Genomic DNA, 14,113 nt, shown 5'->3' on the forward strand with positions numbered 1-14,113 from the left:
TAAAGGAAGTGATAAAAAACTCAAACAATGTACAGGAACGTCATCTTACCCAGTTTCGTTAAGAAAAATATTTTACATTGTTCCCTTACCCCCCAAAACAAGTATAATGTTAAAAAACGATTACCCAAGTCATTTGTATCGTGGAATTCTAATCACCCTTAGCCCTCTGAGGACTTGAAAAGGTCACACTAACCATGTGGATGTGCCTGGGCAATGTACAGATTGTTCCCCTACTACACTGATTTTATCATAAAATTACCTTGTCGCTTTTGTTGAAAACGAGTGACTTTTGGGGTAACAGATCTTAGTAATCAATGACAGATGTTTTCTCCGGTCTGCTGCAAGTTACTGCCCTCAACACAGATGCAGTAATTCTCCCAGCTCTGAAAGACAACCAGGCATCAGTCTTGCTCAACACCATCAATCTGAAAAAGAAAACTGGATAATATGTAAATTAATGCAGGCCGTATAGGAATATTTTCAGTGGTTGTAGTCATTAAAGTCTTGGTTGATATTTGTATGAATATGAAAAGATATAGAAAAAATGATTAATGGAATATGTTACTCAGAACTAATGAGTAACATATGAAGAGTTTGTTTTCAAAACGAGACAGGCATTTTTTTCAGATTTACGAAACTCGCGCCAAAATTATCCATTCGGAGCTGGATAATTTTGGCGCGAGTTTCGTAAATCTGAAAAAAATGCCTATGTCTCGTTTTGAAAACAAACTCTTCATATCGTCTTCAGAATATATACATCATCCATCAGGACAACCTCTTGCAGTTTTAAAGTCAAGATTAAACATTTGTGAATACTAAATATATTTAAAGAGTGGAATGAATTTATTTACATTCATAGGATATATAAAAAAATAATGCTACATTACTGTCATGATCCTGTCGCTCCAGCCCGGGCTGTGCGGGTGCCCGCGCAGTTGCGCTGATTGGGAGGCGTCCCCGATGACGACTGGTCCTCGCCAGTTCGTTGAGCTTCATGTCCCGTTCGAGTGCTCCGGTATCCCTGATCGACAACCCGTGTGTACCGACCTTCGCCTGTTCTCCGACCAACCTTGTAAGCCTGATTCCTTTGATACTTCTGCCTGCTTTGATCGTTCTCCTGTGTACCGACTCCTGCCTGTCCGCTCACCTGCTCTCTTCCCCGACGTCCCAACTATCGCTGCTGCACCTGACTGCCTGCTCGATCCCCGACCTCGGCATATAATAAACGTTTCTCCCTAAACTACCTTGCATCATCCGAGTCCTGCATTTGGGTCCTACTCCCGTTCCGATGGGATGCGACAGAACGAACTGGCCAACACAGGACCCAGCAGGAAAGACCCGGCGTCACCGGGACCGACGCAAGGTAGACCGTCTGTCGGAGGGCCAAGCCTGTCCGATCCGGGTAGGCTCCTTGACGTCCTCCGCTTCCGTGTCTTACGCTCTGCCAGCGAGGTATGAATACGTCCCGACCACGACCCGTCCGGCTCCTCATATTCTTCTGGACTCTGACTTTTCGGAATATGAGGAGGACCGTGATTTGTATGACCGGCTGCCGGAGTATGATTCCGATTATTCTGATTATGAATCTGCTCGTCCGATCTTTCATCCCAGTCAGTTTGTTTCACCTCTCCGCGTTTCCAGCAACCGAGCGTCTTCTCCCGGTGGGTACAAGTACACCAATCCGTTTGAGGGAACCCGCTTGGCCATCTACCCGGGACCTCCGCGTGGCGGCCAGAGGAGACGCCCCGGCCGGGCGCTCCCTTGTGCCTCCCGCTGCGCGGCAACTAAGACACCGTCCTCCCACTCCTCGCCGGCAACGGCGAAACCGACAGACCCGCAGCTGGTGGCGAAGCTTCCAGCCCAGAGGGAGGAGCCACCAAATCACGAGGCGTTCCGCCACGAAATGCGGGCGGAGATAGAGCGGCAGAGCGCCGAATTGGCGGCTCTCACGGCCCAGGTCCGGCAAGGATTGGCGAACCAGCTGAGCTACGCTAACGTCACAACTGCGACGGACTCGCTGCTGACGCAGGTTCACGTGGCAGTTGGAAGTGACCCGCTCCCGAGACACGCCCACGTGTCAGTTTTGACTGACTCTCGGCCTGCTCAGGTTCACGTTGCCGTGGAATCCGACCCGCCCCCTTGCCAAGTGCACGCCGCAGTGGGAACGGACTCGCCACCTTGCCAAGTGCACGTCGCAGTGGGAACGGACTCGCCACCTCGCCAAGCCCACGTCGAGGTTTTGGCTGTTCCGAGCAGAGCTCACGCGGCAGTTGGAACTGACCCGCTCCCGAGACACGCCCACGTGTCAGTTTCGACTGACTCTCTGCCGACTCTCGTTCACATTGCCCTGGAAACGGATTCGCCACCACGCCACGCCCACATTGCTGTTTCAACGAATCTACTGCAAGCTCACGTGGCAGTGGGGACCGACCCGATGCCCCCTCACGTTGCTGTCCTTTTGGTGGCGACGTCTCCACAGCCGCTTCTCGTCCGTGACCTTGAGTACCAGTGACGACCGGTCCGCGGTCACTCCCCGTTCTTGCTCTGTTGGCGATCGGTCCGCAATTGGTCTGCAATTCCAATCACTGCTTCAACAGCAAAACTATTTTTTTCTCCAGTGTCTTTGGAGAGCTGTTTGGGCTTGGTCATGTTACAAGTTTGAGTCGTACTGATTGTATGGGGTGAACAGGTTTCTTTATGCCGCTAACGACCTCACACAGGTGCATCTGAGTCAGGATAATACATGGAGTGGTGGTGGACTTTTAAAGGCCGACTAACAGGTCTTTGAGGGTCAGAATTCTAGCTGATAGAGAGGTGTTCAAATACTTATCTGCACCTGTATCACACAAATCATTAAAAAAATCATACATACATGCATACTGAATATTAAGATTACTTTTCTCAGGTGTTAAAATACTCATTTTCAGCTGTATGACACAAATAAATTATTAAAAAAATTATACATTGTGATTTCTGGATTTTTCTTTTTAGATTATCTCTCACAGTGGACATGCACCTACGATGAAAATTTCAGACCCCTCCATGATTTCTAAGTGGGAGAACTTGCAATATAGCAGGGAGTTCAAATACTTATTTTCTTCACTGTACATTTGTTGTGCTAATTACCTGATTTATGCAAGTTATGGATTACAAAATATAGTATTGCAAGTTGCATCTTACCTTTGCCATCACAAGGTGAGACTTATTTCTTTGAATTATAAAGGAAATGACGTCTCTGCCCCATCCAGCGATGAAGTATTTGTATGCGTCCAGATATTTTGAATGCTTTCAAACTCTTTTTTTTTTTTTTTTTAATAAATTTCGGCAACTTATTTACCAGATACATGTGGATATCAACTTGCCTAAAACAGGGAAGCAAATTAGCATTCAAATTTCTTTTGGGAGAAAATATCGACTTCAGCATTAAATACGGGTCCTCTATGCCGAGTTTATCTAATTTTTCCACGTACTGTCGTATATTTTCACCTTCTAAATGTAAACACAAGTCACGTGATTTTATGATGTAGGTGCAGGAGCTTTTACACCCATCCATCCATCTTCCAAGCCATTTATCTTAATTTTAGGGAAAAGGCAGACTCCACCCTGACTGGTCGCCAGATTGTCCCGGGTACATATCAACACCATCACTGAGCAGAAATTGATCCCACTCTGTCCACACCAAAGTCAGTCATACATCCCACTCCACCATCAGTGACAACGTACACATCAACTACGCAACAACAACGTAAACCTCCCTTCATTGACTGATTAACAAAATGTTTATGGACCGGTACACTATTTGGTGGCAAAAATTAACATGAAACCTCCTTGCACATGATAATAGATTCAAGAGAAGATAAAGATGCCACGTGCATTCATCCATCCATTTTCTGAGCCGCTTATCCGCATGAGGGTCGTGGAAGTGCTGGAGCCAATCCCAGCTGTCATCAGGCAGGAGGCGGGGTACACCCTAAATTGGTTGCCAGCCAATCGCAGGGTACATGGAGACAAACAACAGCTGCGCTCACACTCACACTTAGGGGCAATTTAGTGTGTCCAATTAATGCATGTTAGGGGATGTGGGAGGAAACCAGAGTGCTCGGGGAAAACCCACGCAGGCACAGCGAGAAAATGAAAACTCCACACAAGGCGGGGCGAGGATTTCGACCCGGGTCCTCAGAACTGTGCGGCCGACGCTCTCCAGCTGTGACAATGTGCCACCTAAAAATCTGATGTTTTGATACAAACAATGCTGTCCCCGAAGTTGGGCATTCAAATGCAAATATGACTATGTATACCTTTCAAATATAAGATGAACTGTTGATGGTTGTCTCATATGCGTCTTTTGCTGTCAAACCCAAATGAATACTCTCCAAATACATTTAGTGTGGGTTTAGCGTTTTCCAACACTAGAGGGCAGAAGAGCACAAAAAGTAGATCGGGAAAAAAATATTTAGGGAATGAAAAGTGAAGGATGCACGACAGAAACATCACATTTGGTTGCTGTTCGACTAACGCGACAAACGTCACAGCCATGAATCATCATGCAACACAAACAAGTTGCTGTTACTTTTATTGTGGCCAAATAAAATGAGGACGTCTGCTGGAAATTATGCAAGTGCGTGTGTAAACACTTCTGGTGAAGTCCGAAGAGCTACTCGACAGAAGGAGGTCCCGATCAAACTTTTGGACTGTGGAATGTGGCAAAGTGACGTTTGAAGACCCTTTGTAAAGGTAAGTACCACTTTTGTCAAATACATTAAAGCCTGTTAGCAGTCAAACTATTTTGCAACATATTCACTAGGATAAAGCTAAAAAGTATCTATTTCCTGATGATGTAATATTTGGAGTCTACGACATCCGGTGAATGAGCACTTATTTCACAGTTGATATGTCATGTCAAATTTTATTTTCTTTTTTCAAAAATGGAGTTGAATTGAGACTGCTCTTACGCTGAAATGTATTTCCAATTTTGAGAGTAAACCTGCAAATATGTCAACTTAGTAATGGCAGTTTGCATTAATTACAGTAGTTGTCAAATATTTAATTTACTGGTTGTTTTAAAGTGGGATTGTGAGTGCGCACCACGCAGGGTGAGGACCCTAATCCACCCCACCAATTGAAACGAGGGTTTGGGCCCAGGAGCCCACCAAAAGTGGCCCGGTGGATGAGTCAAAAAAGACAGAGCCAATAAAAACAAAGGTGGCTGAAGGGCCCCAATGCCATCCCCCCAGCCAACCTCAAGGAGTGCAAAACCCCAACCTCACCAAGCCACAGGGCCCACAGTGTAGCCAGTAACTGGACAGGCTGAGGACAACCTGGTGTCCCCTGTTTGGCGGAAAGGAGGGAAGATCGGGGATTTTGTGGTCCTCAATGCAATCATTGAGAATAAATTATTTATTTGAGGTAAAGTTAGAATTTTTACTGTAATTATTCTTCTCAGTAGATTTAGAGGCTACTTATTCCAGCATTTTAGGTCAGATGATATTTTTTTTTCCAGAAGTGGTATGTAATTTAAGTTGGTTAGCTCTGAGTTTTGGCAAAACATTCATACATAAATACTTAATGGTTCCTATAGAAATGGGGTCATCTGAAATTTGATTTATTGGAATTGTTGTTGATTTTGTCCAGGTGATAGTTTGAAAATTGTGAATTTTTTTTTCATTGAAAATGATTTGAAGAGGGTGGCACAGTGACACAAGTGTAGAGTGTTAGCCTCATAGTTCTGAGGACGGGGATTCAAATCCCAGCCCTGCCTATGTGGAGTTTGAATGTTCTCCCCGTGCCTGCGTGGTTTTCTCCAGCCACTCCGATTTCCTCTCACATCCCAAAAATATGCATTAGTTGGAGACTCTAAATTACTTCTGGGTGTGATTTTGAGAGCGAATATTGTCTGTCTCCGTGTCCCCTACGATTGGCTGACAACCAGTTCAGGGTGTACCCTGCCGCCTGCCCGATGACCACTGTGATTGGCTCAGCACTTCTGTGCCCTTCATGACGATAAGTAGCTCAGAAACGGATGACTTGAACAGATGACATAGGTTTCTTTAAATAAAAAACTGATATCTGCGTACAAATTGCTTTTGTAATCTGTCACTGACAAGCAAACTTTAATACTAGTGGTTTGATGAAGATTGCAAATAGCATTGGTGAAAGTTGTCACCATGTCTGGTTCCTCTTTGGAGAGTGAAACTCTGAGCTGTGATCCCGTTCATGGTGACTGTCACTTAATATGTACAATAAACCCTCCAATCTGAAGTAACATGATTATTACATATATTTTGGACATTAATTGAAAGAAAAATTAAATAGAGAACATTTTTGAAATCCAAGCAAAATCTGGTTATGTGCCAGCTTTCACAGCCAGACCCAGAAGAAATGTCCTTTGCCCCGACCCGTGACGCCGATGGCATAGCATCTGTCTGTCTCAGAATATCCCGCAGTACATTGCATCAACGGAGCGACCAGAAAAGGACCTTGTTGTGCAAAAACATTTGTCCCGGTTCACTGACAAAAATCAGTAAATAATGGAACTAGCTTTTAGTACTCTTTTCTTTCTTGTATCACAATAATGTGATTGTGACATCTCGAGTTTTTTCCAACACAGACTTTATTTCGCTTTTTTTTTCAATTTCAATTTCAAATTTTGAAAAGAAAAATGCAGTCCAGATGATGTGTCAAATTATTTCTGAAGTAGTAATGTGGTTAAAGAAGTGTTGAATGTTGGCCTCTAAAATGAATGTCATTATGTTCCCTGTGTACTTGTTTTGCACCATACCAGCAAAGTACGGAAGTCATGTATGTGCTACAAAGCCAGTATTGTTTGGACATCAATTGCATGTATGTAAAAGTTGGTTCATTCTAAATAAACTTCAGTCACGAGTGTATGAGGGTACAAACAGATCTAACAGGGTATTAGCCTTCACGTTACTACATTATCATTATAGGGCATCGTGATAGCCTTCATAAACACCACCTTCTTCAGGGAACCTTTTTTGAATGCTATTCACCACACAAGATGGGATATACACTGTATATTCTCTACATCTAAAGCAACTCCTCAGAAAAGCATCAAACACATCGGACCATCATAAACATCAAACGTCATTAGCCTTAGCTTCTTAGCCGTTAAGTGAAAAGTCATTAGCTTTAGCTTCTTAATCGTTAGTTGTAGCATCTTGATAGTTCATCTTTGTCCGTATTTCCTCCTTGTTCCACTTTTCCTTTGACACCGCACACGATTCCGTTTACTCCTCATCGCCAAAGTAATGTTCGTGTTCTAAGGAATTCAGACAGAGAGCTGTTTAGAACGTTAGCTGCTGCTCCATGACCACTCACTCCCGAATGCTCCTCATACGCATCAAACACATCGAAACGTCAAACTCATCAAACACCATGTCATGATTGTTACAATACGTAAATTGTCTTTTGAAGCAAGCCTGTCTGGAAAATCTCTGCGGTCCATATATTGCGACTGTTGTTATTGTTCGTCGTCAGCGCCATGCCCCCTCTCTAACGTGTCAAGTCCTGCTTGTGTGTATTCTGGCTCAAAAGTATCGACTTGAACATTGTACATTGTTATTTTTGTTTTGTTTGTTTGTAATTATTTTTCACAAAAATCTGCCACAAAATGCAAGATAGTGGACGTTCTCCGTTCCGTGAAACATATCCACGAGCAATGGGGTGTTGAGGGGTCAGAACAGGAATCACTGCAAACGTGGCAAACCCTGATTGGCTGTCAGTTTTCCAGCCGGGGTCATTGGAATGTCTGAGGGATAGAGAAATTTTGATAATACTTTTCCAAATCAGAGATGTTTCTATGTGAAATCTGTGCATAATTTTGGCATTAAAAGAAACACAGAATCCTCATCTACTAACTTTATGTGTGCTCCCATTCCTATTTTTTCAACAAAGTCCTCCTTTAAGGCAAATTGTATAATGCATCTAGCCAATATATAAATGAGTCTTCAAAGGCAAATAGCCAAATGTTGCTAATAGTAAAGACCACTTTATCCAAAATTCATGACATGATGAATGATTTTAGATTTTTATTTGTGAAGCTTCTCCATTAAGGAACTCCTTCTAGGTATACCAGAGCTGTAAAATTATTTTTTGTCACGGGCCACATTGCAGTTACTGTTTCCATCAGAGGACCGTTATGACTGTGAAACCATAAAAATCTTTAATCACCTCATCATATTATACATGACATTTATAAACTAGTTTTACATTCCGAAATCAAGGGAAGGGATTTTCTACTATTTTTTTATGTATGGTAATACTAAATGGTTGCAATATCTTGACGTTATCATTTATGATATGACAATTTGAAATTTTGCTACAGATTTTAACAATAATCATGGATGTTGACGCACATAATTTGCCTTCGTGGGCCACATAAAATCATTTTACAGCCCGGATCTGGCCCTCTTGCCTTGAGTTTGACACCTGTAAGTTAAACGGTATTATTGACGAGAGTAAGTCTTGCTTCAAGGGCTTTTGCCGGAGAAAACCAATGCAGGCTCCTCTCTCTCTTGCTCTCTCTCTCTCTCTCTCTCTCTCTCTCTCTCTCTGTCTCTCTCTCTCTCTCTCTCTCCCCCCCCCCCCTCCTGTGGCACAGTGGATCAACTGGTAGAGCGTTTGCCCCACAGTTCTGAGGACTGAGGCCCTGCCTGTGTGGAGTTTGCATGTTCCCCCTGTGCCTGCATGGGTTTTCTCCGGGCACTCCGGTTTCCTCCCACATTCCAAAAAGAAAACAATATTCTGGAAAGTTTGGGTCATCAGCCCATAGTTATATCAGTCACTCCTTTGCAGACAGGAAGCTGGTTTCCGATTTGATCACATGACATTTGTGACATAAGGCTAGTGTAGGATGTGTTCCTAAAATGTGTGTCACGACATCGGTTTCTAATATTGTCAATTCATATAATAGTGATCTCACAAAAAAAAAATTTGAACCTTTATTAATGAAAAGAAAGATTAGCATTTGTAAAGAAAATGCATACATGAATGCTGTCATATGACAGTGGAATGTATAATTTTTAATGTCGAAAGAATATTTTTTTCTAATTAAAAAATGTCTAACGGCAGTGGATGATTTTTGGGGGTGCAGTCTGTCACCATTGGGGCAATGTGGATATAACATACAAACCACCAAATTTTCATGGTGTTGATTGTAGGAATGCTAACATGCTGTCCTTCTTGTTCTTGAAGGAATAAAGCAGTCAAATTCCTCTACATTTAAAAAAAAAAAAAAAAAACGGTTTCCTTCCTAACCAAAACAACATGGGCCAATCCCTTCAACTGAATTCATGCAGAACCGCTGACCCAGTTTTTACTCTGTGGTCACTCACACAGCGGTCCTAGAGCGATGATTACTTTGCCATTTGGGCAGATGTGTTTTACAATTCTTTATTTTCTGTCATATTCCTATTTTACCTTTGCTTTCTCCCATGTCGGTATACATACACATAAATAATTTAACCAAACATCCATGTGTATGTCATGATTTTTTTTTCTTTATCTTCTAAACTTTAATTCTCTGAACAACAACAAAAATAATCAGTGTTGACTTGAGATTAAAGTTACCACACTATTTCATGAACTCCTCCTTTCAGTGTGTTGATAGTGGAGCACAGTAAAATATGTATAAAGGGAGTGAAGTGTCCTGTTTCATTGTACATGGGAAAGCAATAAATATTGGGACCCTGCTACGTGTGGCTATAAAAAGTCTACAGATCCTTGTTCAAATGCCACTTTTTTTAATTATTTAAAAGAATGAGACTAAGCAAAATAATTTCAAAACGTTTTTTCATCATTGATATGGTCAATTGAAAAATATATATAAGAGATATAAAGTCAGTTATGGTGTAATGGAACACATTCCTGACTTTGGTGTGGGCAGTGTGGGATTGATTCCCCCTCAGTGACGATGTTGATATCTGCCCTGCGATTGGCTTGGCGACCTGTTCGGGGTGTACCCTGCCTCCTGCCTGATGACAGCTAGGATAGACTCCAACAGTACCACAACTCTTGTAAGGATAAGCGGCTAAGAAAATTGATACCCTAACCCTAACATACAGTGAAGAAAATAAGTATTTGAAAACCCTGCTATATCGCAAGTTCTCCCAGTTAGAAATCATGGAGGGATCTGAAATTTTCATCGTAGGTGCATGTCCACTGTGAGAGAGTTAATCTAAAAAGAAAAATCCAGAAATCACAATGTATGCTTTTTAAACGATTTATTTGTGTGATACAGCTGCAAATAAGTGTTTGAACACCTGAGAAAAACAATGTTAATATTTGGTACAGTAGCCTTTGTTTGCAATTACAGAGGTCAAACGTTTCCTGTAGTTGTTCACCAGGTTTGCATATACTGCAGGGGGGATTTTGGCCCACTCCTCCACACAGTGTTCTCTAGATCAGACAGGTTTCTTGGCTGTCGCTGAGAAACATGCAGTTTCAGCTCTCTCCAAAGATTTTCTATTGGATTTAGGTCTGGAGACTGGCTAGGCCACGCCAGAACCTTGATATGCTTCTTACAGAGCCACTCCTTGGTTTTCCTGGCTCTGTGCTTCGGCTCATTGTCATGTTGAAAGACCCAGCCATGACCAATCTTCAATGCTCTGACTGAGGGAAAGAGGTTGTTCCCCAAAATCTCACAATACATGGCCGCGGTCATCCTCTCCTTAACACAGCACAGTCGTCCTATCTCCTGTGCAGAAAAACACCCCCAAAGCATGATGCTACCACCCCCATGCTTCACAGTGGGGATGGTGATCTTGGGATGGAAGTCATCATTCATCTTCCTCTAAAGACGGTTAGTGGAATTATGACCAAAAAGTTCCATTTGGTCTCATCTGACCACAGAACTTTCTCCCATGGCAACTCTGTATCATCCAAATGGTCATTGGCAAAGTTAAGAGAGGCCTTGACATGTGCTGGTTGAAGGAGGAGTCCTGGGTTGATTCCTCACTTTTCTAAGGATCATTGAGACCCCACGAGGTGATATCTTGCATGGGGCTCCACTCCGATTGAGATTGACCGTCATGTTTAGCTTCTTCCATTTTCTAATGATTTCTCCAACATTGAATCTTTTTTCACCAAGTTGCTTGGCAATTTCTCCGTAGCCCTTTGAAGCCGTGTGGAGTTGTACAATATTATCTCTGGTGTCTTTGGACAGCTCTTTGGTCTTGGGCATGTAACAAGTCTTACTGATTGTATGGGGTGGACAGGTGTCTTTATGCAGCTAACAACTGCCCACCAGTCCATTCCTCTACAGGAATGAATGTTCTTCCAATCCCTAGTTGTTGTTTTGTAGCTGGGAGGTAAAGACGTCCAAAGTTCAGAAAAAAAAGAAGAACAAAAAAGTCAGTTGTCACAATGGAGAAGCTTTAGCCAGGTAGCAAAACAAAATTCTTGTTTGTGATTGTGCAATGTCTTGACAGGTAATACACATCGGAGCATGGAGGTCACCTATGCTATTTGTCTTGTTACCTTGATGACATTGAGTGTTTACTAACATTTTCATGTTGCTAAGTTCCTGCTTCACGTTGGTGAACCAAGACACATACATTCCTTCCTTTCCTTCAGCCATGGTGGTGGTGGTGGTGTTGGTGGTGGAGGGGTTGGGGGGGGGGTTATGGGGAATGGTCTTCCTCTGTGAGTCACGTGCGTATCTGCTGAGATGTCTCTGCCAGGAAGGAAGGACTGACCTAATGAGTTCAACCTGCCTAAAGAAAAAGAGGTGGTGTGGGGTGGAAAACAGGCGAGAGGATGGCAATACATATAAACACACAACCATAAAAAAGTAAAAAGGGCAAGTCAGGGTGGTTTAAACCTGATGCCTTTATACACCAAACTTACTCATAATTTTGGAATACCAGTATATATTTTTAACTATTGTACTGCATTTGTCAGGTATTTTGTCAGTACTTTCCTCCACTTTTTGAAAAATGTGGAGTGGAAGATACAGTATCGTTGTTCTATAGCTGGTATACTGTATTTGAGTTGTAATAAGCTGCAGGGGTCTCTTAAAATGGCTTTTGGGCTTTGTGGGGAAAACACATTAGTGGTCTCCAGGGGAATCAAAATACATACAGTATCTCAATGACTTGTTGGGCCTTATTTTCATGAATGGCAACTGTTTGTTTAAAACGGGATCCCCATTAGTTTTGACCATGATAGAAACTTTTTTCACAGAAATTGTAAACGAGTGAAACAACATTATTTACAAAGTCAAAAAGAAAATGAGTACATTCCTGCAGATAAACATTCCCTAAATAAACAAATAAGTGGAAACAGAAGATGAAAAAACTAAAATAAGAAAAATCAGCGAACATCCTAATAACTTATTCTTCTACTATCATTTCGACGTCTATTCAACTAGATCAACATATGATCACAAAATACATCTGTTTACAAGTTAAACAGAATCAAACATTATTCCTTTTCCATTGACACTTTGTTCAGTCCATTTAAGGTGAGTGTTTTAACCACTGGAAGCCGACAAGGGGGAAGATGCCCTGCTAAAAATTTCTCTAGAAACATTCTATAGAAATTCTATAGAACTTTAGGACCCAAGTTCTATAGAAATTCTTTAGAAATGTTCTATAGAAATTCTTTAGAAATCTTCTATAGAAATGGTATAGAACTTTATGACACAAGTTCTATAGAACTGTTCTCAAGAAATTGTTCTATAGAACTTTGTTCTCTAAAGACTGAGAACATAGACATAACATTGCCATCCTACATGAAAATTGAGTCATTAAAACAAACCAGACTGTTTTTCATTTCATTTTTCATAATGCAACTTCAGCATGTTTATTAACGCTGATGTTGCTTGAAAATTGCTCTTCAGAAATTATTTTATGTACAAATTCGATAGAAATTTGAGACCAAGCACTGTGCCACTTTCTGTTCTTGAAACCTTTGTATAGAACTTCTACAGAAACATTTTGTTCTATAAAAATTCTATAGAAAGTCACAGCCAGAGTTCTATGGAATAAGTTGTTCGAAACAAATTCTACGGAATTCTATAGAATTTCTATAGAAACATTTTTAGCAGAGTGGTTGAAGTATGGAAGCACTTGATACACTGTCCTTCTTTTCAGTGCATTACTTCTTCCCCTATGCAGAGTTAAGTGATTACCTAGGCCATGCCTGGTGTCATAGATAATCCTGCCAGTATTTGGTACCATTCATCCATCAATTATCCAAGCCCCTTATCTTCACAAGGGTCATGGGAAAGCTGGAGCCTATCCGAGCTAGTTTCAGGCAAAAGGCAGACTACGCCCTGAACTGGTGGCTAGTCAGTCACGGGGCAGATATCAACACTATCACTGAGCGGGAATGGATCCCACACTCCCTGCACCAAAGTCAGGCATGTGTACCACTACACCATCAGTGACAGGATTTGGTACCAACTATAAAAACAAAAGGTTCCATTCCCTTCAAATATGTCTGAGAGTCTCAACTGAAATGTGGGACCACTTATGCATAAGATGATGTGTTTTCACTGCAAACTATTCTTCTTCTTCTTCTTGTTTTTCTTTTGGCTTGTCCTGTGATGGGTCGCCGCAGCGTGTCATCTTTTTCCATCCAAGCCTATCTCGTGCATCCTCCTCTCTAACACCCACTGTCCTCATGTCCTCCCTTACAACATCCATCAACCTTTTCTTTGGTCTTCCTCTCACTCTTTTGCCTGGCAGCTCCATCCTCAGCACCCTTCTACCAATATACTCATTCTCTCGCCTCTGAACATGTCCAAGTCTGCTCTCTCTAACCTTGTCTCCAAAACATCCAACTCTGGGTGTCCCTCTAAGGAGCTCATTTCTAATCCTATCCAACCTGCTCATGCCGAGCGAGAATCTCAACATCTTCATTTCTGTTACCTCAAATTCTGCTTTCTGTTGTTTCTTCACAGCCAGCGTCTCTAATCCGTACATCATGGACAGCCTCACCACTGTTTTATAAACTTTGCCCTTCATCCTAGCGGAGACTCTTATGTTACATAGAACATCAGACACCTTCCGCCAACTGTTCCACCCCGGCTTAGACCTGTTTCTTCACTTCCTTACCACACTCTCCATTGCTCTGTATCATTGACCCCAAG

At 42.2% G+C, this 14,113-nt stretch overlaps 1 protein-coding gene across 6 annotated transcripts in view; it reads left to right on the forward strand.

The window, feature by feature from the left end:
- Nucleotides 1-3,150: 3,150 nt before the first annotated feature.
- The window catches only part of LOC133505970 (ras and Rab interactor 2-like), a 55,395-nt gene continuing 44,432 nt past the window's right edge, over nt 3,151-14,113 (forward strand). For 5 of the 6 annotated variants that reach the window (XM_061829572.1, XM_061829577.1, XM_061829573.1 and 2 more), the window contains exon 1: nt 3,151-4,734. The gene's annotated coding sequence lies outside the window, so the exon portion shown is untranslated. The remainder of the gene's footprint in view (nt 4,735-14,113) is intronic. The other variant, XM_061829579.1, reaches the window with a different exon arrangement.

The sequence above is a fragment of the Syngnathoides biaculeatus genome, chromosome 9, assembly GCF_019802595.1.
Source record: "Syngnathoides biaculeatus isolate LvHL_M chromosome 9, ASM1980259v1, whole genome shotgun sequence".
Classification (NCBI taxonomy): Eukaryota; Metazoa; Chordata; class Actinopteri; order Syngnathiformes; family Syngnathidae; genus Syngnathoides; species Syngnathoides biaculeatus.